This window comes from Oncorhynchus clarkii, unplaced genomic scaffold (genome assembly GCF_045791955.1).
Source record: "Oncorhynchus clarkii lewisi isolate Uvic-CL-2024 unplaced genomic scaffold, UVic_Ocla_1.0 unplaced_contig_10313_pilon_pilon, whole genome shotgun sequence".
Classification (NCBI taxonomy): Eukaryota; Metazoa; Chordata; class Actinopteri; order Salmoniformes; family Salmonidae; genus Oncorhynchus; species Oncorhynchus clarkii.
Window position 1 is genome coordinate 85,051 of NW_027258136.1, and position 14,950 is coordinate 100,000.

The 14,950-nt window shown below is 48.1% G+C and overlaps 1 protein-coding gene across 1 annotated transcript in view; it reads right to left on the reverse strand.

Moving 5' to 3' along the window:
* Positions 1-14,950, reverse strand: part of LOC139395777 (uncharacterized) — a 36,862-nt gene that overhangs the window by 17,625 nt on the left and 4,287 nt on the right. The window lies entirely within an intron of this gene.

Genomic DNA, 14,950 nt, shown 5'->3' on the forward strand with positions numbered 1-14,950 from the left:
GGGTTATGGACATAAAGAGAGAAGTGAGACTGAGGGAGGGAGGGGGGGTTAGGGACATAAAGAGAGAAGTGAGACTGAGGGAGAGGAGGGAGGGAGGGGGGGTTAGGGACATAAAGAGAGAAGTGAGACTGAGGGAGAGGAGGGAGGGAGGGGGGGTTATGGACATAAAGAGAGAAGTGAGACTGAGGGAGGGAGGGGGGGTTAGGGACATAAAGAGAGAAGTGAGACTGAGGGAGAGGAGGGAGGGAGAGGAGGGAGGGGGGGGTTAGGGATATAAAGAGAGAAGTGAGACTGAGGGAGAGGAGGGAGGGGGGGTTAGGGATATAAAGAGAGAAGTGAGACGGAGGGAGAGGAGGGAGGGAGGGGGGGTTAGGGATATAGAGAGAAGTGAGACGGAGGGAGGAGAGTCTGTATGTCTGTCTGTTCCTCTCAGCCGGTCTGTCAAGAAATGGCTGGGGTTCTTCCAGCTTCCTCTCAATCAACGACTAGAAGTGTAGAAATGGTTGACATTTGTATCCTTGTATCAGGGCATCGTATGACAGTAAGGTTCCTTATGGCTCCTTCGTTCAAAGAGCTGCTGCAATGACCCAGCCTGAACACTAGAGGGCAGGGCAGGCCCAGAAATAAACCACTAACACCTCAGACAGTAGCATTTTACTGTGGCAGTCCTCTGTTAGTTCTCCACCTATGACTACATGGATGTCCTCTCTGTCTATGAGGGTAGAGGAGACAGATGGATGGTCTCTGTATATGAGGAGACAGATGGATGTCCTCTGTATATGAGGGTAGAGGAGACAGATGGATGTCCTCTCTGTCTATGAGGGTAGAGGAGACAGATGGATGGTCTCTCTGTCTATGAGGGTAGAGGAGACAGATGGATGGTCTCTCTGTTAATGAGGGTAGAGGAGACAGATGGATGGTATCTCTGTTAATGAGGGTAGAGGAGACAGATGGATGTCCTCCCTGGATATGAGGGTAGAGGAGACAGATGGATGGTCTCTCTGTTAATGAGGGTAGAGGAGACAGATGGATGGTCTCTCTGTCTATGAGGGTAGAGGAGACAGATGGATGTCCTCCCTGGATATGAGGGTAGAGGAGACAGATGGATGGTCACTCTGTCTATGAGGGTAGAGGAGACAGATGGATGGTCTCTCTGTCAATGAGGGTAGAGGAGACAGATGGATGGTCTCTCTGTCTAATGAGGGTAGAGGAGACAGATGGATGGTCTCTCTGTCTATGAGGGTAGAGGAGACAGATGGATGGTCTCTCTGTATATGAGGAGACAGATGGATGGTCTCTCTGTCTATGAGGGTAGAGGAGACAGATGGATGGTCTCTCTGTCTATGAGGGTAGAGGAGACAGATGGATGGTCTCTCTGTCTATGAGGGTAGAGGAGACAGATGGATGGTCTCTCTGTTAATGAGGGTAGAGGAGACAGATGGATGGTCTCTCTGTATATGAGGAGACAGATGGATGTCCTCTCTGTATATGAGGGTAGAGGAGACCTCTCTCTCCTTTGAGACACCATGTAAACTATCACTAAGCAGAGAGAGGTCTATAGACCTGGTATTAGATAGTTTACATGGTGTCTCTAAGGAGAGGGAGGTCTATAGACCTGGTATTAGATAGTGATAGTTTACATGGTGTCTCTAAGGAGAGAGAGGTCTATAGACCTGGTATTAGATAGTGATAGTTTACATGGTGTCTCTAAGCAGAGAGAGGTCTATAGACCTGGTATTAGATAGTTTGCATGGTGTCTCTAAGGAGAGAGAGGTCTATAGACCTGGTATTAGATAGTGATAGTTTACATGGTGTCTCTAAGCAGAGAGAGGTCTATAGACCTGGTATTAGATAGTGATAGTTTACATGGTGTCTCTAAGGAGAGAGAGGTCTATAGACCTGGTATTAGATAGTGATAGTTTACATGGTGTCTCTAAGCAGAGAGAGGTCTATAGACCTGGTATTAGATAGTGATAGTTTACATGGTGTCTCTAAGGAGAGAGAGAGGTCTATAGACCTGGTATTAGATAGTGATAGTTTACATGGTGTCTCTAAGCAGAGAGAGGTCTATAGACCTGGTATTAGATAGTGATAGTTTACATGGTGTCTCTAAGCAGAGAGAGGTCTATAGACCTGGTATTAGATAGTTTACATGGTGTCTCTAAGCAGAGAGAGGTCTATAGACCTGGTATTAGATAGTGATAGTTTACATGGTGTCTCTAAGCAGAGAGAGGTCTATAGACCTGGTATTAGATAGTTTACATGGTGTCTCTAAGGAGAGAGAGGTCTATAGACCTGGTATTAGATAGTGATAGTTTACATGGTGTCTCTAAGCAGAGAGAGGTCTATAGACCTGGTATTAGATAGTGATAGTTTACATGGTGTCTCTAAGGAGAGAGAGGTCTATAGACCTGGTATTAGATAGTGATAGTTTACATGGTGTCTCTAAGGCGAGAGAGGGCTATAGACCTGGTATTAGATAGTGATAGTTTACATGGTGTCTCTAAGGAGAGAGAGGTCTATAGACCTGGTATTAGATAGTTTACATGGTGTCTCTAAGGAGAGAGAAGTCTATAGACCTGGTATTAGATAGTGATAGTTTACATGGTGTCTCTAAGCAGAGAGAGGTCTATAGACCTGGTATTAGATAGTTTACATGGTGTCTCTAAGGAGAGAGAGGTCTATAGACCTGGTATTAGATAGTGATAGTTTACATGGTGTCTCTAAGGAGAGAGAGGTCTATAGACCTGGTATTAGATAGTGATAGTTTACATGATGTCTTTAAGGAGAGGGAGGTCTATAGACCTGGTATTAGATAGTTTACATGGTGTCTCTAAGGAGAGAGAGGTCTATAGACCTGGTATTAGATAGTGATAGTTTACATGGTGTCTCTAAGGAGAGAGAGGTCTATAGACCTGGTATTAGATAGTTTACATGGTGTCTCTAAGGAGAGAGAGGTCTATAGACCTGGTATTAGATAGTGATAGTTTACATGGTGTCTCTAAGCAGAGAGAGGTCTATAGACCTGGTATTAGATAGTTTACATGGTGTCTCTAAGGAGAGAGAGGTCTATAGACCTGGTATTAGATAGTGATAGTTTACATGGTGTCTCTAAGGAGAGAGAGGTCTATAGACCTGGTATTAGATAGTGATAGTTTACATGGTCTCTCTAAGGAGCGAGAGGTCTATAGAACTGGTATTAGATAGTTTACATGGTGTCTATAAGGAGAGAGAGGTCTATAGACCTGCTATTAGATAGTTTACATGGTGTCTCTAAGCAGAGAGAGGTCTATAGACCTGGTATTAGATAGTGATAGTTTACATGGTCTCTCTAAGGAGAGAGAGGTCTATAGACCTGGTATTAGATAGTTTACATGGTGTCTCTAAGCAGAGAGAGGTCTATAGACCTGGTATTAGATAGTTTACATGGAGTCTCTAAGGAGAGAGAGGTCTATAGACCTGGTATTAGATAGTGATAGTTTACATGGTGTCTCTAAGGAGAGAGAGGTCTATAGACCTGGTATTAGATAGTTTACATGGTGTCTCTAAGGAGAGAGAGGTCTATAGACCTGGTATTAGATAGTGATAGTTTACATGGTGTCTCTAAGGAGAGAGAGGTCTATAGACCTGGTATTAGATAGTTTACATGGTGTCTCTAAGCAGAGAGAGGTCTATAGACCTGGTATTAGATAGTGATAGTTTACATGGTGTCTCTAAGGAGAGAGAGGTCTATAGACCTGGTATTAGATAGTTTACATGGTGTCTCTAAGGAGAGAGAGGTCTATAGACCTGGTATTAGATAGTGATAGTTTACATCAGGGGTGTCAAAGTCAAATGGACGGAGGGCCAAATAAAAAAATCAGCTACAAGACGAGGGCCGGACTGTTCGAATGTTCATTGAAAAATTTTTAAATGACGCATATAGTCTAGTGAACCTAATTGAACCTACTGAAAACCTAACAAATATATTACAATATGATCAGATAAATAAAGCAATATTTTCTTATGGCTCTGTCAGTAATCTTTAATTTTCAACAGACACAAAAGACAAATTTCCTTTATATAAATATCCCCATAACATGAACATTAAATGAAAGAAACCGGTATTCAAGGCACCATCAGTAGACTATATTTTCTATTTTAGCAAAAGTGGGCTAAATTTACTTCAAAGAAAAAACAATAATAGCAATTTTCTATCATCCACTCAACTGAAATATTTTTAAAATATAATTGGATTGAAATACAAAAAAATAAAGTGCAAAAATCTATTAATCAAAAACAACACTTTGTTTAAGGAGAAGTAACATGCAGTGAAAACAAATATTAAATTTTAACTTTTAAACTTGAACTGAGTAAAAACTCTAAATATGTGATTGCACAGTAATGTTCACTTGTTTGAGGTTGAGGGTGATACTTGGTGGTGTCCCATCTTTTCCACAAGTTCATCAATGTTCGGGGTAAGGCTCTGAGCTGAAGAAATCCTCAGAATTGAGTGGAGGTGTTCAGCAGTAAGTCGACTTCTGTGTGATGTTTTGTTCAGGTTCATCAAAGAAAACAGTTGTTCACACAGGTATGTGCTGCCAAACATAGACAACGTTTGAGCAGCCTGGATGCGCAGCTGGGGCATTGTGCCGGGGAGGAAACGGGCGAACTCCGCAGCACCCACTGCCGCATATTTTGCCCTCAGTGCATCATTGCATTGGAGGTCAATCAACTCCATTTGGAGGTTTGGTGGTGAGCTTTCCACGTCAACAGCAAATGGGTTACCGAGCAGTTCCAACCTGCTTTTTTGTGCTTCAAAGTCAGCAAATCGGCGTCGAAAGTCAGCGGCAAGCATACCTATTTTATCAGCCAACTGTGTGCTCGGGAACGCACTGGTAGAGAGCTTCTCTTTCATGGTCTGGCAGCTGGGAAAGTGGCTCAAATTTTCTTTCCGCATCTGCGTCTCCCACAGAGTCAGTTTGGTTTTAAATGCCTTCACTGTACTGTACATATCAGAGATGACACGATCCCGACCCTGCAGCTGCAAGTTTATTGCATTCAGATGACTCGTAATGTCACACAGAAAAGCCATTTCACACAGAAACATTTCGTCTCGGAGTTGTGTTGTGTCTTTCCCTTTGCTGTCCAAGAACAGACAAATCTCCTCACGAAGCTCGAAACATCTTTGAAGCACCTTTCCCTGGCTTAGCCATCGCACCTCTGTGTGATAAGGCAAATCACCATGCTCCGTTTCTAACTCCGTCAGAAATGCCTTGAACTGGCGGTGATTCAAACCTTTGGCTCTGATAAAGTTAACTGTGCGCGTGATGATGCTCATTACATGCTCCATTTTCAAGGCTTTACCGCACAACGCTTCCTGGTGTATGATACAATGATAAGCTGTCAGCTCACCTGTCGCGTTTTCCTCTTGCATCTTTTCCCGTATCTTCGCCACCAGTCCGCTCCTGTGTCCACACATCGCAGGTGCTCCGTCGGTTGTCAAACCCACGAGTTTTTCCCAAGGCAGCTCCATCTCATTTACACATCTTGACACCTCTTCATACAAATCATGCCCCGTAGTTGTGCCATGCATAGGACGTAAAGCCAAAAACTCCTCTGTCACGCTTAGGTTGGAGTCCACTCCGCGGATGAAAATTGACAACTGGGCAATGTCAGAAATGTCGGTGCTCTCATCCACAGCCAAGGAATATGCAATAAAATCTTTTCCCTTTTTCACAAGCTGCTCTTTTAGATTGATGGACAACTGGTCTACTCTCTCGGCAATGGTGTTTCTGCTCAGACTCACATTTAAAAAGAGTTGCCTTTTTTCTGGGCAAACTTCGTCACAAACTTTAATCATGCAGTTTTTGATGAAATCCCCCTCCGTAAATGGCCGGGCTGATTTAGCGATCTCTTCTGCCAAAATAAAACTGGCCTTGACAGCAGCCTGGCCTTGTGATTTGGCTTTTTTGAACAGAGCCTGTCGAGATTTGAGGCCTCGTTTTAATTCCTCTGCCTTTTGTAGCCTTTGTTCCATGTCCATATTCTTGTTTTTGTCCGCGTGTTTCGTTTCATAATGTCGTCTCAGATTATACTCTTTCAGTACCGCCACACTTTCTCCACACAGAAGACACACAGGTTTTCCAGCTACCTTCGTGAACATATACTCCGACTCCCACCTTGTTTGAAACCCCCGGTTCTCAGTATCCACCTTCCGTTTTGCCATTTTTGATGGGTATCTGAAAGTTAATTTTACTGTGATGCTGACGACTGCTGTGCCAATAAATATTGAAATGAAGCAGCCTACTGCTCGGTGCGTCACCTTTGCATTGTGGGAAATGTAGTATTGGTGCGTGTAAAAGATCTGCGGGCTGCCGGCTTGCTGCGGGCCGGTTCTAATAATAAATCAAGATCATCCCAGGGGCCGTAAAAAACCTTCTTGCGGGCCGGATGTGGCCCGCGGGCCTTGACTCTGACATATGTGGTTTACATGGTGTCTCTAAGGAGAGAGAGGTCTATAGACCTGGTATTAGATAGTTTACATGGTGTCTCTAAGGAGAGAGAGGTCTATAGACCTGGTATTAGATAGTGATAGTTCACATGGTGTCTCTAAGGAGAGAGAGGTCTATAGACCTGGTATTAGATAGTTTACATGGTGTCTCTAAGGAGAGAGAGGTCTATAGACCTGGTATTAGATAGTTTACATGGTGTCTCTAAGGAGAGAGAGGTCTATAGACCTGGTATTAGATAGTGATAGTTTACATGGTGTCTCTAAGGAGAGAGAGGTCTATAGACCTGGTATTAGATAGTTTACATGGTGTCTCTAAGGAGAGAGAGGTCTATAGACCTGGTATTAGATAGTTTACATGGTGTCTCTAAGGAGAGAGAGGTCTATAGACCTGGTATTAGATAGTGATAGTTTAATTGTAACGATATTGTCCTGAAGAAAGATACCGACTGTTTAGAAGGAGGGGGTTGGATGTGTGTGTGTGTGTGTGTGTGTGTGTGTGTGTGTGTGTAGAAGTCTCTCACATTATAAATTAAATGGATTAAGATTTCAAAATGTACCATCATCAAAAGTATTATCTAATTACAGAGTTCAGTGAACGGGTCTGAACCACTTTCTCTCTCTCTCCTCCACTCTCTCTCCACTCCACTCTCTCTCTCTCTCCACTTTCACTCTCTCTCCCTCTTCACTCTCTCTCCCTCTTCACGCTCTCTCCCTCTTCACGCTCTCTCCCTCTTCACGCTCTCTCCCTCTTCACGCTCTCTCCCTCTTCACGCTCTCTCCCTCTTCACGCTCTCTCCCTCTTCACGCTCTCTCCCTCTTCACGCTCTCTCCCTCTTCACGCTCTCTCCCTCTTCACGCTCTCTCCCTCTTCACGCTCTCTCCCTCTTCACTCTCTCTCCCTCTTCACTCTCTCTCCCTCTTCACTCTTCACTCTCTCTCCCTCTTTCTCTTCACTCTCTCTTCACTCTCTCTTCACTCTCTCTCCCTCTTCACTCTCTCCCACTCTCTCTTCCTCTTCACTCTCTCTCCCACTCTCTCTTCACTCTCTCTCCCACTCTCTCCCCCACTATCTCTTCACTCTCTCCCTCTCCTCCACTTTCACTCTCTTCCCCGCTACACAAGATATTAGGCTCCTCCCCCTCTATCTCCCCGCTACACATGATATTAGGCTCCTCCCCCTCAATCTCCCCGCGACACATGATATTAGGCTCCTCCCCCTCCATCTCCCCGCGACACATGATATTAGGCTCCTCCCCCTCTATCTCCCCGCGACACATGATATTAGGCTCCTCCCCCTCCATCTCCCCGCGACACATGATATTAGGCTCCTCCCTCTCTATCTCCTCACAAATAGATTCCCCTTCTATTGCCATGTGGTAATGAGGAATTTGATTTGATATTAGGCTCCTCCCCCTCCATCTCCCCGCGACACATGATATTAGGCTCCTCCCCCTCTATCTCCCCGCGACACATGATATTAGGCTCCTCCCCCTCTATCTCCCCGCGACACATGATATTAGGCTCCTCCCCCTCCATCTCCCCGCGACACATGATATTAGGCTCCTCCCCCTCTATCTCCCCGCCACACATGATATTAGGCTCCTCCCCCTCTATCTCCCTGCTACACATGATATTAGGCTCCTCCCCCACTATCTCCCCGCTACACATTATATTAGGCTCCTCCCTCTCTATCTCCTCTCAAATAGATTCCTCTTCTATTGCCGTGTGGTAATGAGGGATTTGATTTGATATTAGGCTCCTCCCCCTCTATCTCCTCTCAAATAGATTCCTCTTCTATTGCCGTGTGGTAATGAGGGATTTGATTTGATATTAGGCTCCTCCCCCTCTATCTCCCCGCCACACATGATATTAGGCTCCTCCCCCTCTATCTCCCAGCTACACATGCTATTAGGCTCCTCCCCCTCTATTTCCCCGCTACACATGATATTAGGCTCCTCCCCCTCTATCTCCTCTCAAATAGATTCCCCTTCTATTGCCGTGTGGTAATGAGGGATTTGTCAGGAAATCTGACCCTCTTAGGTAGAAGTGACTTTGTATAATAAGAACGTCAGAGGACGGAGAAGCACTTCTCCTCACAGAGCATCATTTAGCTCCATTATTTATACATCAGAGGGAATCTGTCACGGACACAGAATAATATCCAAGGAGTGAGGGGATAGTTAGACAGGGGGAAGGAGAGGCAGGCTGGGAGAGGAAGAGTTAGAGTGAGGGGATAGTTAGACAGGGGGAAGGAGAGGCAGACAGGGAGAGGAAGAGTTAGAGTGAGGGGATAGTTACAGGGGGAAGGAGAGGCAGACAGGGAGAGGAAGAGAGGAAGAGAGAGAGTGAGGGGATAGTTAGACAGGGGGGAGGAGAGGCAGACGAGGAGAGGAAGAGTTAGAGTGAGGGGATAGTTACAGGGGGAAGGAGAGGCAGACTGGGAGAGGAAGAGAGGAAGAGAGAGAGTGAGGGGATAGTTAGACAGGGGGAAGGAGAGGCAGACGGGGAGAGGAAGAGAGAGAGAGGGGATAGTTAGACAGGGGGAAGGAGAGGCAGACTGGGAGAGGAAGAGAGAGTGAGGGGATAGTTAGACAGGGGGAAGGAGAGGCAGACGAGGAGAGGAAGAGAGAGAGTGAGGGGATAGTTAGACAGGGGGAAGGAGAGGCAGGCTGGGAGAGGAAGAGTTAGAGTGAGGGGATAGTTACAGGGGGAAGGAGAGGCAGACTGGGAGAGGAAGAGAGGAAGAGAGAGAGTGAGGGGATAGTTAGACAGGGGGAAGGAGAGGCAGACTGGGAGAGGAAGAGAGAGTGAGGGGATAGTTAGACAGGGGGAAGGAGAGGCAGACGAGGAGAGGAAGAGAGGAAGAGAGAGAGTGAGGGGATAGTTAGACAGGGGGAAGGAGAGGCAGACGAGGAGAGGAAGAGAGAGAGTGAGGGGATAGTTAGACAGGGGGAGGGAGAGGCAGACGAGGAGAGGAAGAGAGGAAGAGAGAGAGTGAGGGGATAGTTAGACAGGGGGAAGGAGAGGCAGACAGGGAGAGGAAGAGAGAGTGAGGGGATAGTTAGACAGGGGGAAGGAGAGGCAGACAGGGAGAGGAAGAGAGAGAGTGAGGGGATAGTTACAGGGGGAAGGAGAGGCAGGCGAGGAGAGGAAGAGAGAGAGTGAGGGGATAGTTAGACAGGGAGAAGGAGAGGCAGACAGGGAGAGGAAGGGAGGAAGAGAGAGAGTGAGGGGATAGTTAGACAGGGAGAAGGAGAGGCAGACGGGGAGAGGAAGGGAGGAAGAGAGAGAGTGAGGGGATAGTTAGACAGGGAGAAGGAGAGGCAGACGGGGAGAGGAAGGGAGGAAGAGAGAGAGTGAGGGGATAGTTAGACTGGGGGAAGGAGAGGAAGAGAGAGAGTGAGGGGATAGTTAGACAGGGGGAAGGAGAGGAAGAGAGAGAGTGAGGGGATAGTTAGACAGGGGGAAGGAGAGGCAGACTGCGAGAGGAAGAGTTAGAGTGAGGGGATAGTTACAGGGGGAAGGAGAGGCAGGCGAGGAGAGGAAGGGAGAGAGTGAGGGGATAGTTAGACAGGGGGAAGGAGAGGCAGACAGGGAGAGGAAGGAAGAGAGTGAGGGGATAGTTAGACAGGGGGAAGGAGAGGCAGACAGGGAGAGGAAGGGAGGAAGAGAGAGAGTGAGGGGATAGTTAGACTGGGGGAAGGAGAGACAGACGAGGAGAGGAAGAGAGGAAGAGAGAGAGTGAGGGGATAGTTAGACAGGGGGAAGGAGAGGCAGAGAGGCAGACAGGGAGAGGAAGAGAGAGAGTGAGGGGATAGTTAGACAGGGGGAAGGAGAGGCAGAGAGGCAGACAGGGAGAGGAAGAGAGAGAGTGAGGGGATAGTTAGACAGGGGGAAGGAGAGGCAGACAGGGAGAGGAAGGGAGAGAGTGAGGGGATAGTTAGACAGGGGGAAGGAGAGGCAGACAGGGAGAGGAAGAGAGAGAGTGAGGGGATAGTTAGACAGGGGGAAGGAGAGGCAGAGAGGCAGACAGGGAGAGGAAGAGAGAGAGTGAGGGGATAGTTAGACAGGGGGAAGGAGAGGCAGAGAGGCAGACAGGGAGAGGAAGAGAGAGAGTGAGGGGATAGTTAGACAGGGGGAAGGAGAGGCAGACAGGGAGAGGAAGGGAGAGAGTGAGGGGATAGTTAGACAGGGGGAAGGAGAGGCAGACAGGGAGAGGAAGGAAGAGAGTGAGGGGATAGTTAGACAGGGAGAAGGAGAGGCAGACAGGGAGAGGAAGGGAGGAAGAGAGAGAGTGAGGGGATAGTTAGACTGGGGGAAGGAGAGACAGACGAGGAGAGGAAGAGAGGAAGAGAGAGAGTGAGGGGATAGTTAGACAGGGGGAAGGAGAGGCAGACGAGGAGAGGAAGGGAGAGAGTGAGGGGATAGTTAGACAGGGGGAAGGAGAGACAGACGAGGAGAGGAAGGGAGGAAGAGAGAGTGAGGGGATAGTTAGACAGGGGGAAGGAGAGGCAGACGAGGAGAGGAAGGGAGAGAGTGAGGGGATAGTTAGACAGGGGGAAGGAGAGGCAGACAGGGAGAGGAAGGGAGGAAGAGAGAGAGTGAGGGGATAGTTAGACTGGGGGAAGGAGAGACAGACAAGGAGAGGAAGGGAGGAAGAGAGAGAGTGAGGGGATAGTTAGACTGGGGGAAGGAGAGACAGACGAGGAGAGGAAGGGAGGAAGAGAGAGAGTGAGGGGATAGTTAGACAGGGGGAAGGAGAGGAAGAGAGAGAGTGAGGGGATAGTTAGACAGGGGGAAGGAGAGGCAGACGAGGAGAGGAAGAGAGAGAGTGAGGGGATAGTTAGACAGGGGGAAGGAGAGGCAGACAGGGAGAGGAAGGGAGGAAGAGAGAGAGTGAGGGGATAGTTAGACAGGGGGAAGGAGAGGCAGGCAGGGAGAGGAAGAGAGAGAGTGTTCCCCAAACACGGATGAGAAAAAGTAAACGGGAAGAGCTATTTTCATAAAAGCTCTTCCTTCTCCCTCCCCCCCCTCCAACCTCTGCATATGGAGATATCCGTGGTATTCACCGCTGTCTAATTGAGTCTGTGTTTAATTCTTCATGACGTGGAGGACGAGGGATTCAGGGACTGCTGACAGACACGTTTCTAGAGCGCCAGGCAGACCGTCCCAAACGCCACCTGATACACTATTGGTCCAAAGTAGTGCACTACCCCTATAGATCCTGGTCAAAAGTAGTGCACTACATAGGGAATAGGGTGCCGTTTGGGACTCAACCATAGAGTAAGGGCCCGGGCCAAGCCCAGGATCAATAATGTGTCTTTATGAGAAATTACCCATAATGCTATTGAGCGTACAGCGTTCAGGCCTCCGCGGGGATAACAAGCTAATGAAATGCCATTTGTGGAGATAGATAATGCTGAGTGATTAGTGGGCCCGGCAGAGGAGAGGAGTCGACCGACGTACGGGAGACAGGAAACAGGAAACGACTCGAGGAAGATGTATTTACTGGAGACGGAGGAGAAGAAGAAGAGACGGATCTAATCTGATGGAGAGAGAGAGAGGAGAACTTCTCCCACCGTCCTGAAGAAGAGACGGATCTAATCTGATGGAGAGAGAGAGAGGAGAACTTCTCCCACCGTCCTGAAGAAGAGACGGATCTAATCTGATGGAGAGAGAGAGAGGAGCACTGGTCATTAGTACTGCACTATACAGGGAACAGACACCACCCTCGGTTCTCTGGTCATTAGTACTGCACTATACAGGGAACATACACCACCCTCGGTTCTCTGGTCATTAGTACTGCACTATACAGGGAACAGACACCACCCTCGGTTCTCTGGTCATTAGTACTGCACTATACAGGGAACAGACACCACCCTCGGTTCTCTGGTCATTAGTACTGCACTATATAGGGAACAGACACCACCCTCGGTTCTCTGGTCATTAGTACTGCACTATACAGGGAACAGACATCACCCTCGGTTCTCTGGTTATTAGTACTGCACTATACAGGGAACAGACACCACCCTCGGTTCTCTGGTCATTAGTACTGCACTATACAGGGAACAGACACCACCCTCGGTTCTCTGGTCATTAGTACTGCACTATACAGGGAACAGACACCACCCTCGGTTCTCTGGTCATTAGTACTGCACTATATAGGGAACAGACACCACCCTCGGTTCTCTGGTCATTAGTACTGCACTATACAGGGAACAGACATCACCCTCGGTTCTCTGGTTATTAGTACTGCACTATACAGGGAACAGACATCACCCTCGGTTCTCTGGTCATTAGTACTGCACTATACAGGGAACAGACATCACCCTCGGTTCTCTGGTCATTAGTACTGCACTATACAGGGAACAGACATCACCCTCTGTTCTCTGGTCATTAGTACTGCACTATACAGGGAACAGACACCACCCTCGGTTCTCTGGTCATTAGTACTGCACTATACAGGGAACAGACACCACCCTCGGTTCTCTGGTCATTAGTACTGCACTATACAGGGAACAGACACCACCCTCGGTTCTCTGGTCATTAGTACTGCACTATACAGGGAACAGACATCACCCTCGGTTCTCTGGTTATTAGTACTGCACTATACAGGGAACAGACACCACCCTCGGTTCTCTGGTCATTAGTACTGCACTATACAGGGAACAGACACCACCCTCGGTTCTCTGGTTATTAGTACTGCACTATACAGGGAACAGACACCACCCTCGGTTCTCTGGTCATTAGTACTGCGCTATACAGGGAACAGACATCACCCTCGGTTCTCTGGTCATTAGTACTGCACTATACAGGGAACAGACACCACCCTCGGTTCTCTGGTCATTAGTACTGCACTATACAGGGAACAGACACCACCCTCGGTTCTCTGGTCATTAGTACTGCACTATACAGGGAACAGACACCACCCTGGGTTCTCTGGTCATTAGTACTGCACTATACAGGGAACAGACACCACCCTCGGTTCTCTGGTCATTAGTACTGCACTATACAGGGAACAGACATCACCCTCGGTTCTCTGGTTATTAGTACTGCACTATACAGGGAACAGACACCACCCTCGGTTCTCTGGTCATTAGTACTGCATTATACAGGGAACAGACACCACCCTCGGTTCTCTGGTTATTAGTACTGCACTATACAGGGAACAGACACCACCCTCGGTTCTCTGGTCATTAGTACTGCGCTATACAGGGAACAGACATCACCCTCGGTTCTCTGGTCATTAGTACTGCACTATACAGGGAACAGACACCACCCTCGGTTCTCTGGTCATTAGTACTGCACTATACAGGGAACAGACATCACCCTCGGTTCTCTGGTCATTAGTACTGCACTATAAAGGGAACAGACACCACCCTCGGTTCTCTGGTCATTAGTACTGCACTATACAGGGAACAGACACCACCCTCGGTTCTCTGGTCATTAGTACTGCACTATACAGGGAACAGACACCACCCTCGGTTCTCTGGTCATTAGTACTGCACTAAATATGGAACAGACGCAACTCTCGGTTCTCTTCAGTCGTGAAGAGGGCACGACAAAACCTATTCCCCCTCAGCAGACTGAAAAGATTTGGCATGGGTCCTCAGATCCTCAAACGGTTCTACAGCTGCACCATCGAGAGCATCCTGACGGGTTGCATCACTGCATCACTGCATCACAGCTTCTACCCCCCAAAGCCATAAGACTCCTGAACAACTAATCAAATGGCTGCCCAGACTACTTGCATTGCCCCCCCCCCCCCTCTCTCTATCTTAACTCTTACTTTTGGAGGGGGTTTTGCTGGTTAAGGGGCTTTTGCTGGTTAAGGGGCTTTTGCTGGTTAAGGGGCTTTTGCTGGTTAAGGGGCTTTTGCTGGTTAAGGGGCTTTTGCTGGTTAAGGGGGTTTTGCTGGTTAAGGGGGTTTTGCTGGTTAAGGGGGTTTTGCTGGTTACGGGGGTTTTGCTGGTTAAGGGGGTTTTGCTGGTTAAGGGGGTATTGCTGGTTAAGGGGGTTTTGCTGGTTAAGGGGGTTGTGCTGGTTAAGGGGGTTGTGCTGGTTAAGGGGGTTGTGCTGGTTAAGGGGGTTGTGCTGGTTAAGGGGGTTGTGCTGGTTAAGGGGGTTGTGCTGGTTAAGGGGGTTGTGCTGGTTAAGGGGGTTGTGCTGGTTAAGGGGGTTGTGCTGGTTAAGGGGGTTGTGCTGGTTAAGGGGGTTGTGCTGGTTAAGGGGGTTGTGCTGGTTAAGGGGGTTTTGCTGGTTAAGGGGGTTTCGCTGGTTAAGGGGGTTTCGCTGGTTAAGGGGGTTTCGCTGGTTAAGGGGGTTTCGCTGGTTAAGGGGGTTTCGCTGGTTAAGGGGGTTTCGCTGGTTAAGGGGGTTTCGCTGGTTAAGGGGGTTTCGCTGGTTAAGGGGGTTTCGCTGGTTAAGGGGGTTTCGCTGGTTAAGGGGGTTTTGCTG